The sequence below is a fragment of the Bos indicus x Bos taurus genome, chromosome 5 (genome assembly GCF_003369695.1).
Source record: "Bos indicus x Bos taurus breed Angus x Brahman F1 hybrid chromosome 5, Bos_hybrid_MaternalHap_v2.0, whole genome shotgun sequence".
NCBI classification, from domain to species: domain Eukaryota; kingdom Metazoa; phylum Chordata; class Mammalia; order Artiodactyla; family Bovidae; genus Bos; species Bos indicus x Bos taurus.
Genome location: NC_040080.1, coordinates 70,355,557 through 70,366,497, shown reverse-complemented (window position 1 = coordinate 70,366,497; position 10,941 = coordinate 70,355,557).

Sequence of the window (10,941 nt, the reverse complement as noted above, 5' to 3'; positions counted from 1 at the left end):
CCCAGGGACAGAGGAGCCAGGGACAGAGGAGCCTGGTGGGCTGCCGTCTATGGGGTCGCACAGAGTCGGACACGACTGAAGTGACTTAGCAGCAGCAGCCGCAGCGGCACAACATTGTGAATGTGATTCCCACTCATACATTAAGAAATGTTTGAAAGTGAAAGTGCAAGTCCCTCAGTCGTGTCCGACTCTTTGCAACCCCATGGACTGTATAGTTCATGGAATTCTCCAGGCTAGAATACTGGAGTGGGTAGTCTTTCCCTTCTCCAGGGGATCTTCCCAACCCAGGGATTGAACCCAGGTCTCCTGCATTGCAGGCGGATTCTTTATCCGTTGAGCCACAAGGGAAGCCTAAGAATGCTGGAGTGGGTAGGGTAGCCTATTCCTTCTCCAGCAGATCTTCCTGACCCAGGAATCGAGCTGGGGTCTCCTGCATTGCAGACGGATTCTTTACCAACTAAGCTATCAGGGAAGCCCCAAAGAATGGCAAATGTCATATATGTGCATCCGTGCACATTCGCTCAGTTGTGTCCCGTTCTTTGTGACTCTTAGGGACTGTAGCCCCCCAGGCTTCTCTGTCCACAGGATTCTCCAGGCAAGAATACTGGAGTGGGTTGCCATACCCTCCTCTAGGGGATCTCCCTGACCCAGGGATTGAATCCTGGTTTCCTACATTGCAGGCAGATTCTTTACTGTCTGAGCCACCAGGGAAGCCCACTTCCTATTATATATACCTTGCCACAATAAAAATATGAAAAAATTAAGTTTAATTGCAATGATGTGACTTGAATACACACAGGCATGTGGGATTTTCAAGCTAAAATTGGGAAAGTCCAGGGAAACCAAGGACGAATTGGTCACCATACCACCAACTCTGAACTATTAGGTCAGAAATTCTGCCCAATCCCCCAAACAAAAGTTCTCTGCTTTGCAAGAGCTATCCGAAGCCATTTGTACTCAGACTCCCATATCCTATGAACATCACCTTCTGTTCTCCTTCTAAGGCTATTAAGCCTTTGTCAAAGTGTTGCTATCCAGTATTGTGGTAGATGTACTAAACTTTGTATTTCTTAATCATCAGATTATTCTGGTGATCTCTTGGAAATATGGCAGTTGCTTTACATACAATTTGTTTGGCCCATCTTTTCTGTGGGAAAAACAATCATTTAAAGATAGGAAGAATTTATTTTATAATTAAGTAAAACATCCAGTGTAAAATATACTAATGGTTTTACTATTCAGAACAGTATAAAAGATATAGCTAATATGGAGTTGAACTTTTGTTGAGTAGAGAGGATGAGCAGACAAATGAAAGTGTTGTTTTACTTCAAACTACCAATGACTGTACAATTTGATTATGTTTTTGTTCTGTATTTAGGTTACAAATGAAGGAAGCTTTTAATTGATCTAAGTATAGCAGTATTCATTTTATTTTCTCTTTGTTTTTAGTAGTTGAGCTGTAGCTGAGGACTACTTTTTGTGAATTTCTGTAATTCCTTAGGTTGGGATTGGTAGATGGAGAAAGAGAGAGGGAAAGAGAAAGAAAGAAAAGAAAGAGAAGTGATAGAGAGAGAAGAGAAAAGGTAATTATCTTCTGAGATTGGAAGCTCCAGGTATAGGGAACCAGATCTGGGAAGAAAAAATATGGGAGGGAGGGTATAAAGGAACATGAGACGAATTAAACTAAATAAAGTGTAAAAACTATTTGATGAAATTTTCTTTTCTGTTTGCAAAAGGAAGAGCCATTAATCAACAAATAGTAAATTAGCTCTACGGCCCTAATACCTTCTACTAACTACCCAAGAAATAGTACATGTTCATTTTTAGACGGTCACAAATACAAATTTCTTGTGATACCTGACCAGAATTCTCCAAGTTTATCAAGATTTCAGGAATACTTAGTTCAGTTCCGTTCAGTTCAGTCGCTCAGTCGTGTTTGACTCTTTGGGACCCCATGGACTGCAGCACGCCAGGCCTCCCTGTTCATCACCAACTCCTGGAGTTTACTCAAATTCATGTACATCGAGTTGGTGATGCCATCCAACTGTCTCATTCTCGGTCTCCTTCTCCTCCTGCCTTCCATCTTTCCCAGCATCAGAGTCTTTTCAAATGAGTCAGTTCTTTGCATCAGGAGGCCAAAGTATTAGAGTTTCCGCCTCAACATCAGTCCTTCCAATGAAATTTCAGGACTGATTTCCTTTAGGATGGACTGGTTGGATCTCCTTGCAGTGAAAGGGACTCTCAAGAGTCTTCTCCAACCCACAGTTCCAAATCATCAATTCTTCAGTGCTCAGCTTTCTTTATAGTCCAACTCCCACATATATGACTACTGGAAAAACCATAGCTTTCACTAGATGGATCTTTGTTGGCAAAGTAATGACTCTGCTTTTTAATATACTGTCTAGGTTGGTCATAACTTTTCTTCCAAGGAGCAAGCATCTTTTAATTTCATGGCTGCAGTCACCATCTGCGGTGATTTTGGAGCCCCCCAAAATAAAGTCTGTCACTGTTTCCATTGTTTCCCCCTCTATTTGCCATGAAGTGCTGGGACCAGATGCTATGATCTTAGTTTTCTGAATGTTGAGTTTTAAGCCAACTTTTTCACTTTCATCAAGAGGTTCTTTAGTTCCTCTTCACTTTATGTTATAAGGTTGGTATCATCTGCATATCTGAGGTTATTGGTATTTCTCCTGGCAATCCTGATTCCAGCTTGTGCTTCATCCAGCCTGGAGTTTCTCATGATGTACTCTGCATATAAGTTAAATAAGCAGGGTGACAATATACAGACTTAATGTACTCCTTTCCTGATTTGGAAGCAGTCTGTTGTTCCGTGTCCAGTTATAACTGTTGCTTCTTGACCTGCATACAGATTTCTCAAGAGGCAGCTCAGGTGGTCTGGTATTCCCATCTCTTTCAGAATTTTCCACAATTTATTGTGATCCACACAGTCAAAGGCTTTGGCGTAATGAATAAAGCAGAAGTAGATATTTTTCTAGAATGCTTTTGCTTTTTTGATGATCCAGCAGATGCTGGCAATTTGATCTCTGGTTCCTCTGTCTTTTCTAAATCCAGCTTGAACATCTGGAAGTTCACGGTTCATATACTGTTGAAGTCTGGCTTGGAGAATTTTGAGTATTACTTTGCTAACATGTGAGATGAGTGCAATTGTGCAGTAGTTTGAACATTCTTTGGCATTGCCTTTTTTTTCGATTGGAATGAAAACTGACCTTTTCCAGTCCTGTGGCCACTGCTGGACTTTCCAAATTTGCTGGCATATTGAGTGCAGCACTTTAAAAGCATCATCTTTTAGGATTTGAAATAGCTCAACTGGAATTCCATCACTTCCCCTACCTTTGTTTGTAGTGATGCTTCCTAAGGCCCACTTGACTTCACATTCCAGGATGTCTGGCTCTAGGTGAGAGAGCATACCATCATGGTTATCTGGGTCATGAAGATCTTTTTTGTATAACTCCTCTGTGTATTCTTGCCACCTCTTCTTAATATCTTCTGCTTCTGTTAGGTCCATACCATTTCTGTCCTTTATTGAGCCCATGTTTGCATGAAATGTTCCCTTGGTATCTCTAATTTTCTTGAAGAGATCTCTAGTCTTTCCCATTCTGTTGTTTTCCTCTATTTCTTTGCATTGATCACTGAGGAAGGTTTTCTTATCTCTCCTTGCCATTCTTTGGAACTCTGCATTCAAATGGGTATATCTTTCCTTTTCTCCTTTGCTTTTTGCTTCTCTTCTTTTCACAGCTATTTGTAAGACCACCTCAGACAACCATTTTGCCTTTTTGCCTTTCTTTTTCTTGGGGATGGTCTTGATCACTGCTTCCTGTACAATGTCATGAACCTCCATCCATAGTTCTTCAGGTACTCTGTCATTCAGATCTAAACCCTTGAATCTATTTCTCACTTCCACTGTATAATCGTAAGGGATTTGATTTAGGTCATACCTGAATAGTCTAGTGGTTTTCCCTACTTTCTTCAATTTAAGTCTGAATTTGGCAATAAGGAGTTCATGAACTGAGCCACAGTCAGCTCCCGGTCTTATTTTTGCTGACTGCATAGAGCTTCTCCATCCTTGGGTGCAAAGAATATAATCAGTCTGATTTTGGTATTGACCATCTGGTGATATCCATGTGTAGAGTCTTCTCTTGTGTTGTTGGAAGAGGGTGTTTGCTATGACCAGTGCATTCTTTTGGCAAAACTGTTAGCCTTTGACCTGCTTCATTTTGTATTCCAAGGCCAAATTTGCCTGTTACTCCAGGTATTTCTTGACTTCTGACTTTGCATTCCAGTTCCCTATAATGAAAAGGACATCTTTTTTGGATGTTAGTTCTAGGTCTTGTAGGTCTTCATAGAACCATTCAACTTCAGCTTCTTCAGCGTTACTGGTCAGGGCATAGACTTGGATTCTGTGGTATTGAATGGTTTGCCTTGGAAATGAACAAAGATCATTCTGTTGTTATTGAGATTGCATCCAAGTATTGCATTTCAGACTCTTTTGTTGACTGTAATGGCTACGCCATTTCTTCTAAGGGATTCTTGCCCATATATATATATATATACACACACACACACACACACACACACACACACATATATACTTTTCATATTCTTTTCCATTCTAGTTTATCACAGGAGACTGAATATAGTTTGTCTAGTCAAAGCTATGGTTTTCCAGTAGTCATGTGAGTTGGACCATATGGCAAGGCAGAGTGCCTAAGAGTTGATGCTTTCAAACTGTGGTGCTGGAGAAGAAGACTCTTGAGAGCTCCTTGGACTGCAAGGAGATCAAACCAATCAATCCTAAAGGAAATTGACCCTGAATATTCTTTGGAAGGACTGATGCTGAAGCTGAAGCTGCAATACTTTGGTCACCTGATGCAAAGAGCCGACTCATAGGAAAAGACCCTGATTCTGGGAAAGATTGAAGGCAGGAGGAAAAGGGAGCCACAGAGGATGAGATGGTTGGATGGCATCACCGAGTCAATGGACATGAGTTTAAGCAAACTCCTGGAGATAGTGAAGGTAGGGAAGTCTGGTATGCTGCAGTCCATGGGGTCGCAAAGAGTCAGACAGGACTGAATAACTGAACAACAGTCCTGTGCTACACAGTAGGCTCTTGTTGATCCATTCTATATATACTAGTTTGTATCTGCTAATCCCAAGCTCCCAGTCCATCCCTCTCCCACCTCCTCCTTCCCCTTGGCAACCACAGGTGCCTTTTCTGTCTGTCATTACAAAGGCTTGATAGCTTGTACATATTTTCTTAAATTCATCAACTTCACACATTTGTATGTCTATTAACACACCCTGAACTTTTCCAACAGGATAGACACTTTAAATTAATACTGCACATTCAGGAGTTTGAGGTTTATTTTTAGAAACTATGCTATGTTTACTTTACATTAAGGTTATTGCTAGGTGCTACTTCAAATGGGTTAGAAAGCAGTTCAGCTTTTCTTGAGCATAAGTAACATAGGTAATACTAGTCCTTGCCAGTTTGACTGCACTTTCAGTAATATTTATTGCCCCAGATCTATTTTTAAAGGTGATTTTTAATAATATTTCATTGGTTTATTTATATTTTTAACAATTCTTGAGTCTGTTCTGGAAATCTGAATTTTCTGAGAGAACATTTTATCTCAGTGGTATTCAAAAATTTTCAGATACATCCCTTCTCTCATTCCCAGTTTCATGTTTTTGTTTTTTCTACTGCATTAGGTTTTTAAAGTTTTTATATTTGATTTTATTATTTTACTGTTTGCTTTCCCTTCCCTTCCCTACCATCTTTGGATGTGTTTATCAGCTCTGTTTTTCTATTTTGCAATTACTAGATTGTGCATTTAAAAATTATTTTCTTCCTTCTGTTATCCTACTTGTTGACCTTTTTTTCTTTCTTCAGTTGAAAAGCTGGTTTAAAATTTTTATCATTCCTTCTTAATAATAAAACCATGGAAATATATTAATTTTCATCTACAACACTGGTCATACTTTGAAAGCATACTGTTTTTACTCTTTGCCATTTAGGCTTTTTACTTAATTTAGTAGTGGTTATAAGAGAGAGTGTGCATGGAATTTTAATTACCAAGTGGTAAAGATTTGATTTGGCTCTTAAAATTTTACCTATGTAATGGTTAAAATGAAATTCTGCTGTTTTAATTATTGTTTCCCTGGTTAATAGTGAGGGTAAGATATATTTCAATATATTTACTGCTTTTTTGTGTGTTCCTCTTCTGTAAATTGTCCATATTTGTTATAGTTTTCTATTCATTGTTTATCTTTTACTTTTGATTATAAGACTTTTTAGTTTACTTTATATAGCAATCATTTATGTATATTGAAAATCTATTCTAATTTTTGGCTGGTTTACTAATTTTATTTATATTATCTTCTCTTGTAAAGACATCCTAAATTTTAGTAGAGCTAAATTTATAAATCATTTTTATAGTTTGGTGTGTGTATTGGTATGTGTGCATGGATGTATTCTTTAAGAAAAATTTACTTGGATAATCCTGTTGGAACCAGTTAAAAGTATATGAATCTATAGAATAAGTAGGAAGGATATGTTACAATTTGAGACTTCCCACCAGTGTGTGCATAGTAAGTTGCTTCAGTCATGTCTGCTCTTTGCGACCCTATGGACTGTAGCCTTCCAGGCTCCACTGTCCATGGGATTCTCCAGGCAAGAATACTGGAGTGGATTGGCATGCCCTCCTCCAGGGGATCTTCCTGCCCCACCTGTACATGTTACAGATTATCCCATTAACAATTATTGTTAGATCTTTATTTAATGACTAATCTGCAATGCCTCTTCTTCCAAGATCAGACTTTACTATATGTGTGGATCTAGTTCTTATTTCTTGCCTTTCCTGTGTCATTTAATAAAACTGTAACTTTCATAGTTAGCATTCACTGTGTCAGTTCTAAAGATTTATAATATGCCTTCATATTTAGAAAGAGAAGTCTCCCTAACTTGTTCTTTTCTTTTCGAAAAAACCACTGACTTGGCTATTCTTGGCCCTTGCTTTTCCCTGTACATTATAATTAATTTGTTAATTGCACTAAAAACTCTTTTTGAATTTGAATTGGAATTTTATTGTATTTATAGAATAATTTGGGGATAATTAACTTTTAAAATATTGAATCTTTTAATCTATTTATGGGCATTCAAGTAGTGTCTAGTTTAATTCTATACAAGCAAGGAACACTCTGTGTTTGTCTCCTGTGGCCATGTGTGATATCCTCTACGGCACAGGTTCCAAAAAACACTTGTCAATGGAAAAATGTAAAAAAACCATTGAGTGACAAAAACAAAATATAGAAGAAAATGGGTTGTAAAATACCATTGAGGTCTGACTTAATGTCTTTCAATAAAGCCTTATATAATTTGACCCATAATGTTTGCAAATATTTTATTGGATTTTCTGTAAAGGTTAGGTTTGGCTACACGTAGCAGAGACTCAAAATAACAGTTACTTAAGAGAAAAATTTATTTTATGCTGGGCTAAAGTTTTGAATGAACCAAATTCTTCACTTGTCTGCACAATCCAGAAGAGGAGGAAGAAACAATTGATGAAAGTTTCTATTACAAGAATAATCTGTACTTTAATCAGAGATTTTCTCAACAAGAATATAAATTTGACACAATTGAAAGTGATGAAAATGAAAATGGCTTATTTATCAAGAACTAGCTTTAAGACTTAGTTTCTTTGTGTTCATTAACCCAAAACGATTAAGTCATAAACTTTACCCAATCCCAACCAGTTCCCTGCCCTCCAAGACTCATTTTAAAATCACCTAGCTCGGGCCCTAAAATCCTATATTTATCTTGTCTTGATTTTCTTCTTCTGAGTCATCACTCAGACTGTCCAGTTTGTGTCTTTCCTTACCAGAGTGACTCTAGTAAACTTAGATTTTCATCGATTAATAGGCTTTTATGGTATTCTATTTGGGAAATGGAAACTTACGTTTACCATATACTGTTATCAATACAACAGTTGGTATTGATCATATCTGAATGTTTTTAATTTTTTCCTTGTGAGTTTATCAGGTGCCGTTTATTTCCTGAGGGAGTTTCATTTGTCCTGGGTAGAGGATAAATGAAAAATCTCTCTGAGTTGGGTGGTGAAATGTCTCTAGAGAGTGGAATCGGTTTTTCATTGAGTTTCAACAGATGAGGACACATTTTCCTTTCTTTTCATTGAAGTCTAATGTATAATGAAGATAATAAAGTATAAAATGTAATATCCATTAGAAAAGGGCAATATCACAAGTATATGGCTTAATACATTTTCACAAAGAGAATACTTTTCTGAAACTCATACCCAGATTGAAAACCAACATTACAAGCAGCTCAGAAACCAGCCCATCAGTCAATATTACCTCCATCCTCCACAAGATAATCCCCCTTTTTTCATTGTCACTTGAGTCTGATTGTATTTAAACTTTATGTAGTTTTCTGAATAGATTTTTTCATTGAACGTACTTGTGAGGTTTGTGCATATTTGTATGTGGTGGTATTGATCATCTTTGCTGCACAGCACTGCAATGTGGGAAGATACTGCAATTGACTAACATGAACTACTTTTAAGTATTATCTTAACCTTTTGTTCTTGTCTAAGAATATTTTCCTCTTCCTGGATCACAACACTGTCATGATGAAGGGGTTTATATTACTCAATGAAGAAACTATGAGCCATATCGTGCAGAGTCACCCAAGACAGACGGGTCACAGTGAAGAGTTCTGACAAAACGTGGTTCACTGGAGGAGGAAATTGCAACTTACTCCAGTATTCTTGTCTGGAGAATACCATGAACACTATGAAAAGGCAAAAAGATATGACACTGAAAGATGAGTTGCCCCCAGGTTGGAAGGTGTCTAAATATGTTACTGGGGAAGAGTGGATGGCAATTACTAATAGCTCCAGAAAGAATGAAGTGCTTGGGCAAAAGCAGAAATGACGTTGAGTTGTGGATATTGTCTGGTGATGAAAGTAAAGTCTGGTGATGAAAGTAGTCTATTCCAGTAAAACCTGGAATATTAGACCCATGAATCAAGGTAAGTTGGTCATAGTCAAGCAGGAGATGGCAAGACTGAACATTGAGATCTTGGGAACGAAAATGAACAGTAATGGGTGAATTTAATTCAGATGACCACTAGATCTATTACTGTGGGCAAGAATCACTTGGAAGAAATGGAGTAGTCCTCATAGTCAACAACAGAGTCTGAAATGCAGTACTTGGGTGCAATCTCAAAAACTATGATCTTGATTCATTTTCAGGGCAAATTATTCAATATTACAGTAACTCAAGTCTATGCTCCAACCACTAATGATGAAGAAGCTGAAATTGACCGATTCTATGAAGAGCTATGACACCTTCTAGAACTAACACCAAAAAAAGATGTCCTTCTCATCACAGGGGATTGGAATGCAAAGTAAAAAGTCAAGAGATACCCAGAATAACAGGTAAGTTAGGCTCTGGAGTACAAATGAAGCAGGGCAAAGGCTAACAGAGTTTTGCTAAGAGAATGCACTGGTCATAGCAAACACCCTCTTCCAACAACACAAGAGATGACTCTACACATGGACATCACCAGATGGTTAATACTGAAATTGGATCGATTATGTTTCTTGCACCCAAGGATGGAGAAGCTCTATATAGTCAGTAAAACCAAGACCTGGAGCTGACTGTGGCTCAGATCATGAGTTCCTTACTGCAAAATTCAGACTTAAATTGAAAAAAGTAGGGGAAACCACTAGACTATTCAGGTATGACCTACATCAAATCCCTTATGATTATACACTGGAAGTGACAAATAGATTCAAGAGATTAGATCTGATAGACAGAGTATCTGAAGAACTATGAATGAAGGTTTACAACATTGTACAGGAGGTAGTGACCAAAACCATCCTCAAGAAAAAGAAATGTAAGAAGACAAAGTGGTTGTCTGAGGAGGCTTTACAAATAGCTTAGGAAAGAGGAGGAGTTAAAGGCAAGGGAGAAAGGGAAAGATATACCCAACTGAACGTAGAGTTCTAGAGAATAGCAAGGAGAGATAAGAAAGCCTTTTTAAGTGAGCAATGCAAAGAAATAGAGGAAAACAATAGAATGGGAAAGACTAGAGATTTCTTCAAGAAAATTGGAGATATCAAGGGAACATTTCATGCAAGGATGGGCACAATGGGCATAGAAATGCTAAGAACCTAACAGAAGCAGAAGACGTTAAGAAGAGGTGGCAAGAATACACAGAACTATACAAAATGGTCTTAATGACCTGGATACCACAAGTGTGGCCACTTACCTGGAACCAGACAACCTGGAGTGTGAACTAGTTGGCCTTAGGAAGCACTGTTAAGAACAAAGCTAGTGGAGGTGATGGAATTTGAATCGAGCTATTTCAAATTCTAAAAGATGATGCTTTGAAAGTGCTGCACTCAATATATCAGCAAATTTGGAAAATGCAGCAGTGGCCACAGGACTGGAAAAGATCAGTTTTCATTACAATTCCAAAGAAGGACAATGTCAAAGAACGTTCAAACTACTGTATAGTTGCACTCATTTCATATGCTAGCAAGATTATGCTCCAAATCCTTCAAGCTCAGTTTTAGCAATATATGAACCAAGAAATTCCATATGTACAAGCTGGATTTGGAAGAGTCAGAGGAACCAGGAGATCAAATTGCCAACATTTGTTGGATCATGGAGAAAGCAAGGGAGTTCCATAAAAACCTCTACTTCTGCTTCATTGACTATGCTAAAGTCTTGGACTGTGTGGATCACAACAAACTGTGGAAATTTTTTTAAAGAGATGGGAGTACCAGACCACCTTAACTGTCTCTTTAGAACTTAGTATGCAGGTCAAGAAGCAACAGTTAGAACCTTACATGGAACAATGGACTGGTTCAAAAGTGGGAAAGGAGTACTACAAGG